Source organism: Apium graveolens, chromosome 2, assembly GCF_009905375.1.
Source record: "Apium graveolens cultivar Ventura chromosome 2, ASM990537v1, whole genome shotgun sequence".
In the NCBI taxonomy this organism is placed as follows: domain Eukaryota; kingdom Viridiplantae; phylum Streptophyta; class Magnoliopsida; order Apiales; family Apiaceae; genus Apium; species Apium graveolens.
The window spans coordinates 46797803-46808127 of NC_133648.1; positions in this window are offsets into that span (position 1 = coordinate 46797803).

Genomic DNA, 10325 nt, shown 5'->3' on the forward strand with positions numbered 1-10325 from the left:
GAGCTGGAGGAAGATGAATATTACACCCTGGATGAGTTAGATGAAATGGATCAATCCATGGCTTACTTGGCTAGAAAATTTTCCAACATAAGACTCAAGAAGCCAAGATTTTTCAAAATCAAGGGACAATCGTCTAACAGCAATAATTGGAAACCAAAAGCTCAGTACAATTCAGCTAGCAAAGGTGGCTACAAAACAGGATCTGTGGACAGATCAAAGATAAGGTGCTTCAACTATGATGAGTTGGGTCACTTTTCTACTGAATGCAGAAAGCTTAAAAAGGTGAAGAAAGATAAGGCATATCTTGAAATGGAAGCAAAGTATGAAGCTCTCTTGAAGAAGTAGTCTGGAAAAGCTTATATTGGAAAAGGAAAGAGTTGGGATGATACTGATGTTGATGATGATGATGAAGAGGTTGGAAAATATGCATTTATGGCTTTTGAGCATGGAGAAGCATCTACTTCAAAATTAAAGGTACCAACTCTATGTTGGGTCTCGAGAACATAAATACAACGGAAACAGTAATTAAAAACGTAAAAAATCAGAATTTTTGAAACCCACCGCAGGATCCATGCGAAAAACATATATTTAATTCGTAGATCAGATTGTTTACCTTAAGAAGCTTTACCAATTAGTTGACTAATGGAGATCCAAAGCTTGTTCAATCACCACGCATCCTGCTCTCGCGATCTACGCTCTATCGGTATCCACACGAATGCTTGAACTCAAGAATTGAATGTGTACTAGTACAAACTCGTTTCTTCTGGCTCTCTCCATCTTCTCCCTTGGTGGCTAGGGTTTTAGTAAAAGTCTTGCTTGCAAAATCAGCCACACAAGAGATATTATATAGAGAGTAGAAAAACGAATTATAACTCTTAACTAATTAGGAGTTATTATTAATTCGAAATTCCTATTTGTATTATAATTAAGTCTCACTTAATTATTTAACAAATAAATTTCATAATTAATATTAGTAAATTCGAATATCAATATTTATCTAATTAATTAAGTCATACTTAATTAATATTATAAATATTTCGAATTATTTTAATATAATTTAAATCCAATTTAAATTAAATAATCCTTCAAGAATTCTTAGTGTGTGACCCTATAGGTTATTATTACGTTGGCAACGAATTTTAAATGTAATTTAAAATCGTAAATAATGAGCGGCATCTAGTAATACATCATTGCTACCCAAGTAATAATAATTGAATCGGTGATCGATTAAACCTTTTGTGAATAATGTACAATGTAATATAATCCCTTTAACCAAATATTATAGATTAAACTAGAGGCATGTAATGTGTCATCCTCATTATAGTTTAATCTATGTTTCCTTGATCAATGAGTAGACTATCATATCAAATCAACATTTGAGCGTGGCCACGCATTTCATAGTCTAGCTCACAGAAGAGGCCAATAATATCACTCCAAAAATAGAAGGGTTAAATCCCATCTAGATCATTCATATTTCTAATATGATTCATAATATACCCAATGTCCACTTTTATTATTACCCGGTCAAGGATAACTTTTAATGGAATCAATGTATATTAATTCTCGTATTGAAATATAATGACTTCAGGTCTAAGGACCATTACATCATTATCACTGTGAGAATTACTTATGACACAATAGACATGCAAAATCTCACATTGGGTATGTCCAGCACCTTGTACATATACATCTGCCTATGTTTCTGACTTTAGTATCACGATACCTATGATCAATGAGATGTGATCATCAGTCAACAAACACCAGTCTTAATGCATTATTATTGTCCCTTAATAATAATACTCGACTAGGGACCTTTAGGAATATTGATACTATTCTCATAATCTCATTTCTAAGCCAAGTACTTAGAGATATAGAATTACATATCATATTCCAAGGACATTTATTAATCTAACATTTATATCGCAGTAAATTAAGAATTAATAAACTATAAAGGGAATAATCGATAGAACATAAATATTAATAATCCTAATGTCTTAAACTAAAACATCATAGTGTTGTCTCTAGGGCACAAACACTAACAATCTCCCACTTGCACTAGAGCCAATCACCCATGTATCTAATACTTATGGAACTAGTATGACCATCGTGCTTATGCTGCGACAAAGCCTTAGTCAGTGGGTCTGCAACACTATCATTACTATGCACTTTACATTTATATCTCCTTGATCATTAATCTCATTAATAAGGTGATATCGCTTAAGGATATGCCTAAACAGTCTCCTTGGCTGTTTTGAAAACATCAATATATTCGGCTTCCATAGAAATAACCAATGTTCTTGCTGTGAACTATTCAAGCTAACATCAATTATATTTAAACAAAACACAAACCAGGGATAGACACATAATTATCCTTGTCTATCCATAAATTAGGTTAAGAAACTAGTATCAGTGTAACCCTTTACAACCAGTTCCCTATCTTCTCCATAAACCAAAAATAAATCTTTAGTCCTCTTTAAGTACTTAAGAATATTCTTGAAAACTATCCAGTGACCCTCACCCGGATTAGACTGGTATCTGATCGTCATGCTCAAAGCATACGAAATATCAGGATAAATACATATCATTGTACACATTATAGATCCAATTGCTGACGCATCTAGAACTTTCTCAAACGGCCCTTATCATCTAATGATTTAGGGGGCAATTATCTTTTGAGATCACTATCCCATAAGACATCGAAACATATCCTTTCTTTATCTCTTGCATCATAAAATGATGTAATACTTTATCAATGTATGTACTTCGACTAGGTCGATTAATCTTTTCAATCTATCTCTATAGATCTTGATCCCTAATATATAGGTAGCATCGCCTAAGTCTTTCACCGAGAAACTAATTCTCAACCAATTCTTAACAGCCTGTAGAGAAGGTATGACATTCCTTATTTGTTATATGTCATCTACATATAATACTAGGAATGTCACATGGCTCTCACTAACCTTCTTGTAAACACATGGTTCATCTTCATTTTGAATAAAGCCAAACTCTATGACCGTTTCATCAAAATTAATCTATAAATAGATATAAGCAACTTACAAACTATCTTAGCAAACTTTGGATCGACAAAACACTCAGGTTATATCATATATACATCATCTTCAAGGCTCCCATATAAGAAAGCAATTTTGACATCCATTTGCCAAATCTCATAGTCAAAGTAAACAACTATTGCTAACAAAATCCTGATGGACTTGACCATAGTAACCGGTGAAAAAGTCTCATCATAGTCTATACCATGAATTTTTTTGAAACTTTTTGGCACTAGTCGCGTCTTATAGGTCCGTACTTTACCATCCATGTCAGTTTTCTTCTTGAAAACCCATTTGCACCCTATAGGTTTTACCCCTTCGAGTGGATCAACTAAAGTCAATACTTTATTTTGATACATGGATTCCATCTCGGATTTCATGGCCTCTATCCATCTCTCGGAGTCTAAACTGTTCATAGCATCTTGGTAGGTGAGAAGCTTATCATTATCCGTAAGTATCACATCACCATCTTGAGTCAAAAGAAATTCATAATTTCTCCCGGGCTCATGGTGAATCCTACTAGATCTACTAATAACCCGTGTTTCTTGGACATGATTACTTTTAAGATTTTGATGTACATCTTGATCTTATTCCAACTCTGGTTCAATGTTATCATATGGTTCTCGATCTTCATCGAGATGTATTATCCTCCCACTGATTTTCTTAGAAAGTAGTTCTCCCTCAAGAAATATAGCAACCCGAGCAACAAACACTTTGCTCCCGGAAGGATTATAAAAACTATACCCTAGTCTCACTTGGGTATCCCACAAAATAGCATCTATCTAATTTTGGTCCAAGCTTGTCAGAGGCTAAACATTTTACAAACGCTTCACGTCCCCAAAATTTCATAAATGACATGCTTTGACATTTATCACTCTATATCTCATACAGAGTATGTTGAATGGCTTTAATCGGAACTTGGTTAAGTGTATATGCAGCCGTTTCCAGAGCATAACCCTAGAAATTGAATGGAAGATCCGCTTGACTCATCATCGATCGCATTATGTCCAATAAGGTACGATTCTCCTCTCAGAATCTCTATTCTATTGAGGTATTCTAGAAGGAGTAAGTTATGATACACTGTCACACTCCTTCAAGAAACTCTTGAAATTGAGGTTTAAGTATTCTCCTCCACGATCTGATCATAAAACTTTTATACTTTTCCCTTGTTTGCTTTTCTACTTCGACTTATATTCTTTGAACAGTTCAAAAGAATCAGATTTTTTCTTTATAAGAACCACATATCCATATCTACTAAAATCATCAGTAAATGTTATGAAGTAGTATAAGCCACCCCTTGCCATCATACGCATTCGACCACTTACATCATTATGTATAAGTCATAATCATTCGGTGGCCCTTTCACCTGATCAGGTAAAAGAAGCTTTAGTCATTTTGCCAATGAGACAAAGTTCGCTTCTTCCATATGATTCAAAATCAAACTTATCCAAGTATCCATCTATATGTAACTCATAATTGCGTTTCTCATTAATATGGATTAACTACAATGCTAGAGGTAATGTTTGATTTGAGGCACCTTAGAACATATAAATTGTTAACTAATTGTGCAGCATTATAAGCCTTATCATTAAAATAGAATAAACAACTATTGTTTATTTAATTTAAATGAAAACCTTTCTTGTCCTGACAAGAAATTGGTTTAATGTATCCGTTAAAGACAGGCATGTAATAACAATTTATCAAGTTCTCAATCTCGCCTTATGGGCAAAATTAGGCATCGAGTTCCTTCAACTAGGGAAACAACTTTTGCTACAATTCTAACCGGACACCTGAAACTTGACCATTGCTAGTCTTCTTTTTTAGATCTTCCAAACAAACTCGACAATTTAACTTTCAACTTCCAATCATTCAGTTATTTCAAGCATCTCCATTAGCAACACTACTATCAGGCTTCAAAAGCCCTTTTGGGATTTGACTTTGGTTTGGCACCGAATAAGATCAAATATTCACCTTTCCCATCCATTTTCCTTTCCCATTTACATTCCATGTGTACATCATCAATATGGACGTAATTAATGCCTTTACCGTGTTATTTTTAGCAGTTCTAAACATGCTTAACAACTCAGTGAGTGTTCTGTCTATCTCATTCCTTTTGTTCTTAACAAACTAAGAATATAAGTTGTTCAAAGATTGTTTGATCAAATCAAGCTGAGTCTTTAGACTATTCTTGAAACCCAAAATATCAAGGTACATATACCTATCATCTTTATAACATGTGGTCCAACCGGGTATCATTCTCCCATTAATGCAAAGTATGGTGCCTTATTATTGTCAAATCTTTCTGACGAGCCTATCTTTCAAACATCCTTTGAAGGGGCTCAATCATATCATAAGCATCATTATGCTCTTGTTGCTTCTAAAGCTCGGCACTCATAATTACTAGCACGAGACATGAAACATCAGTTGCATAATCAATTTACTTCTGGTAAGCATTTTGTTCAGCACATGTTTCATTCTCAGCTAGAAGAAATAAGGGAGGGGTTTGAGTGACATCCTTGAACCTGAGGACAATCCTCAAGTTCCCATGTCAATTGAGGAAATTATTTCATCTCAGCTTGTCCTTCTCAAGGACTATTACATAGAGAAGTTATTTGTGTTATTTGTCATTTGATATCTACAATATTAAAGTGCCTAAAATGACTTAGTCTACAGATGATCATTAAATTATGTTCAAGTGATTATACATATATATACACAATATAATCTCCCACTATTTTTATCAAATCAATAGCCCTAACTATTAATTCGGAAGGAATATCTTCTATATCCTTTCTAGTGAGCCAAGATCCATATTTCACCATGCGTTAGGTCAGCTTTGGCTTTTCTCCTAAAATATGATTATTTAGGTAGACAACATTTGTCATTTATATTAACTATATAACTCTTGGATAGCTTGGCGGAACAACAATTGTTCATATTTATCTAATAAATCTCGCCAAACTCTATGCCTATAAGTTCACAATCCTATTATGGTAACTTAGTTAAGTCAAACCCAATAGTCAAAAATATCAATATACTTCAACACATCTCCCACGATGGATAGGAGTACTTCGCTTTGGCGAATCCATTCCTTTTCGATCTAGGGGTTAACACATTGGACTCATTGGAAGGCATCTGATCAACTTAATATTAACTTTAGGGTTTTGTTAATTTTAAAACAATCATGATGCCATCATAAAGAGATTCCCAATTTTTCCTTGAATAAAATACTTCAAATCAATATTCGTCAATGGTTTGATTTCCAGGTAGTGAGGGAGTCACAACAGTCTCGCTTAAAACCCACAACCTTACAAGTTCAATGAACTCGTTTTTGACAAAATCGCCCCATGTCAGAAATAAAGAAAATTTGTATTTTATTCCGTGTTTCACAAACACGAGAATCCCATAATCATTTGTTCATTTTAAAAACTTGAGTCGTTACAGATTTTATCTTATTTAGCAAGCATGACATGGGTGTCGTATCTAATACATGCATCCTTAATCTAATTAAGCATGCATCGTAATAAACTACTCTACATATACATTCATCATATGCGCATATATATGTAAAGTGCAATAAATAAACGTGGTTGGTTATGGATTCATCCTATGTGATCTTTATCAAGCTAATATCTAGGTCAATCTAAGTTGGAAAATAAATACAGGCTAACTATTACATGTCTTCTTTCTTGTATTGCTTCGTTGGATGGCCTCCGTGTGGGATTACCCTTGATCTTCAAATCTTCATGTCTTCATGTACATTACAAGAATGAAATATGAAAACTAATCTACAAGAAGAACTTGAGTTACATTCGAGATTTAATAATTACAAGATTAAACGACATGCAAGCCGTATTTGAAAAACCAAAATCATTAACCTAAGGTCATAAGCCATAACCATCCACCATGCTCAATTAACACAAAATAACATGTTAAAACACATTATCTGATCTTAACATATCATATCCATCATGATCTAATCATAAAAACCAAATATTGAAAAAAATCAGAAAATTCAAAATTAAATATGATAACATTAAATCGCAAATTACAGGGCCTAAATGACGTCAAACCCCTTACAGATCAGTCGATGATGGCTTTATCTATCAGTTACTGTTAGATATATTTGAGATGTCATGTCTAATATGATTCATGTTTAGTTTTCAGATCTTAACAAACAGGACATATCAGGACTTACTGAAATCGGGACTTACTGGAAGTCAGAACTTAATATCAGAACTTAAGGTCATATCAGAACTTAAGTGCGCAAAGACTTACAGATAAGGAAGGAAGCTGATTTATAGTAGAAGATCGAGACTAAAACAAAAGAAGATATGCATGGAAAGAGTTAGAAGACTGGAAGACTTGTAGAAGATATCTGATTGATATATTTTAGGAGACAGAATTGTATTCCATATCAATTAGAAGTTATCTTGTAACTGTGTACTATATAAACACAGACTTAGGGTTTACACTATATGTGTTATCATTATCGAGAAGATTATACATTTTAACCTAGCAGCTCTTAGTGATATTTGTTCATCACTGAGAGAGAATAACAGTTCATATTGTAACAGAGTTTATTTAATATACTTGATCTTTGTTACATACTTGTGTTAAATCGATTTGATTGTATAAACACTATATTCAACCCCCTTCTACAGTGTTGTGTGACCTAACAAGTGGTATCAGAGCTTATCTATTAACACATACAGTAAAGATCCAAACAATCATGTCTGAAAAAGCACAAACTCCATCCAAGCCCACCAAATCTGAAGAAACTCAAAAGACTTAGACCCACAGTCGATATGAGACTATTAGGGTTCCCATACTGAGACCTTCTGAGTATCCCATATGGAAAGTGAAGATGGCTATGTTTCTGGAAGCTACAGATCCAGAATACCTTGACAGAATTAATAAAGGACCATATAAGCCTACCAAGCTCTCTGTTGTAAATGCTGATCAACCAACAAAGACCATACCAAAGGAGAAAGGTGAGTACACAGCTGAAGATATCTCATCTATTGCCAAGGATGAAATGGTAAGGCATTTGCTGCATAGTGCCATTGATAATATCATGTCAAACAGGGTAATTTATTGCAAGACTGTAAAGGAGATATGGGATGCTTTGGAGACAAGATGTCAGGGAACTGATGCAATCAAGAAGAACATGAGGACTATACTCACTCAAGAGTATGAGCACTTTGACTCAAAAGCTGATGAGTCATTAACTGATTTATATGACAGGTTTGCCAAACTCTTGAATGATCTGTCACTGGTGGACAAGGAATATAATCTTGAAGATTAAAATCTAAAATTCCTTTTAGCTCTTCCTGAAAATTGGAATTTGAAGTCTACTACCATAAGAGACAACTATGACCTTACTCAAACTACCCTTGATGAAATTTATGGTATGCTCAAGACTCATGAACTTGAGATGGATCAAAGGAGCAAGAGGCATGGAAGAAAGTCAAGGACATTTTCTCTTAAAGATGAGGAGGAATATCCTAAAGTTGTTGCCTCAAAGAGAGGCAAAGGAAAGGCTCTTATCATAAAGTCTGATTCAGAGTCATCATATTTTGATAATAATGATTCAGAAACTGAAAGTTTACCTGAAATGGATGCTGATGAAGAGATGATGAAATTGTGTGCTCTTATGGTGAAGGCTATCACAAGGATAGCCTACAGGAAATTCAGAAAAGGCAAGAAGTTTTCCAGGAAAAGTGGAAGTTCTGATAAGAAAGGGTTCAGAAAGTCTGAAGGTAAATGAGGAAAGTCTGACAGAGGAGACAACTCAAGTGTCAAATGCTATAATTGTGGTGAAAAAGGCCACATATCTCCTGATTGCAAGAAAGGAAAAAGTGACAAAGGCAAGGCACTTGTCACAAAGAAGAAAAGATGGACAGACACTTCAGATTCTGAATGTGAGGTAAACTATGCCTTGATGGTAAATGTTGATGGTAGCCCTGAAACTGCTGAATTAAAGGTACCTCAAACAACTTATGCCTTTAATACTGATGATATTACTGAGTTGAGATTATATCTTTAAACCATGTTCATTAGTTATAGAGATCGGACTTTAACATGTGAAAGATTAACATCTGAAAATCTTTCTTATAAAAAGAGTAATGATTATTTAGAAAAAGAGTTAGTTTTTCTTCATCAAACTAAGAAATAAAAAGTTGATGCTTTATATGTTAGAGATGAAGTGTTAAAATTGAATGAATCTCTAAATGCTTACTTAGAAAAGGAAAGAGAGATTATCAGAATTTGGACTAACTCGGCAGAACAACTCAGAATTTATTAAGTAGTGGAAACTGGAAAGAGGGCTTAGGTTATGGAGATGATAAAAGTGTAAAAGGAACTGAACAAATTGAGCCAATTGTTGTTAAACAGACTGCTAAGCCAAAGTTAAATCCTGTTAAGTTTCTAGCAAAAACTGTAAAGTCTGATTCTAAAAAGATGAAAGAGTCTAGGACATATGTCAAAGATAAGCCAACTTCTGACAAATTAAAACAGGATAAACCAGCTGAAGTAAACATAGGCTTAATGACCAAGAAGCAGCTTAAGCATAAGCTGAAAGAGATTAGGAATGTCAACAAGGTAAAGGAAGCTAGGAAAAATAGGAATGGAAAGGAAGGTGTGAATAAAAGCAATAATTATATGCCTATTCCTAATGATCCTAGAAAGAAATTTTATAACTGTGGAAACTCTAACCATCTTGCTTCTTTTTGCAGGAAAAATAAAGATATAAACTCTTTACCTCCTAAATCAGGAGTTAAGAGTCAGTCTGTTAGGTTTAAGCCACAAAATCCTTGTTTTTATTGTGGTAGTTTATGTCATTCCATTTATACTTGTAAGGAATAACATAGTTTGTACTATGATTATTATCAAATAAAACCTTCTTTAAAGAAAGTTAGTATTATTTCTTCTAGTGTAAAGGCTGATGCAAAGTCTGATATAAATCTTGATAAACAGCATGTTAGCATAAACTCTGAAACTAAATCCGCTACAAATGTTAACAAACTTAAAAGGGCCAAAGGATCCAAGCAAGTCTGGGTCCTTAAAACTAACCATTAGTTGTCTTTATGATTGCAGGGCAACAGGAAAAATATCCTAGTACTGGACAGTGGATGTTCAGGACATATGACTGTAAATAAAGCCCTGCTATCAGACTTTGTGGAGAAAGCTGGCCCAGAAGTTTCTTATGGAGATGGAAACATGGGAAAAACTCTGGGATATGGCAATATCAATCTTGGGAATGTCATCATTGAA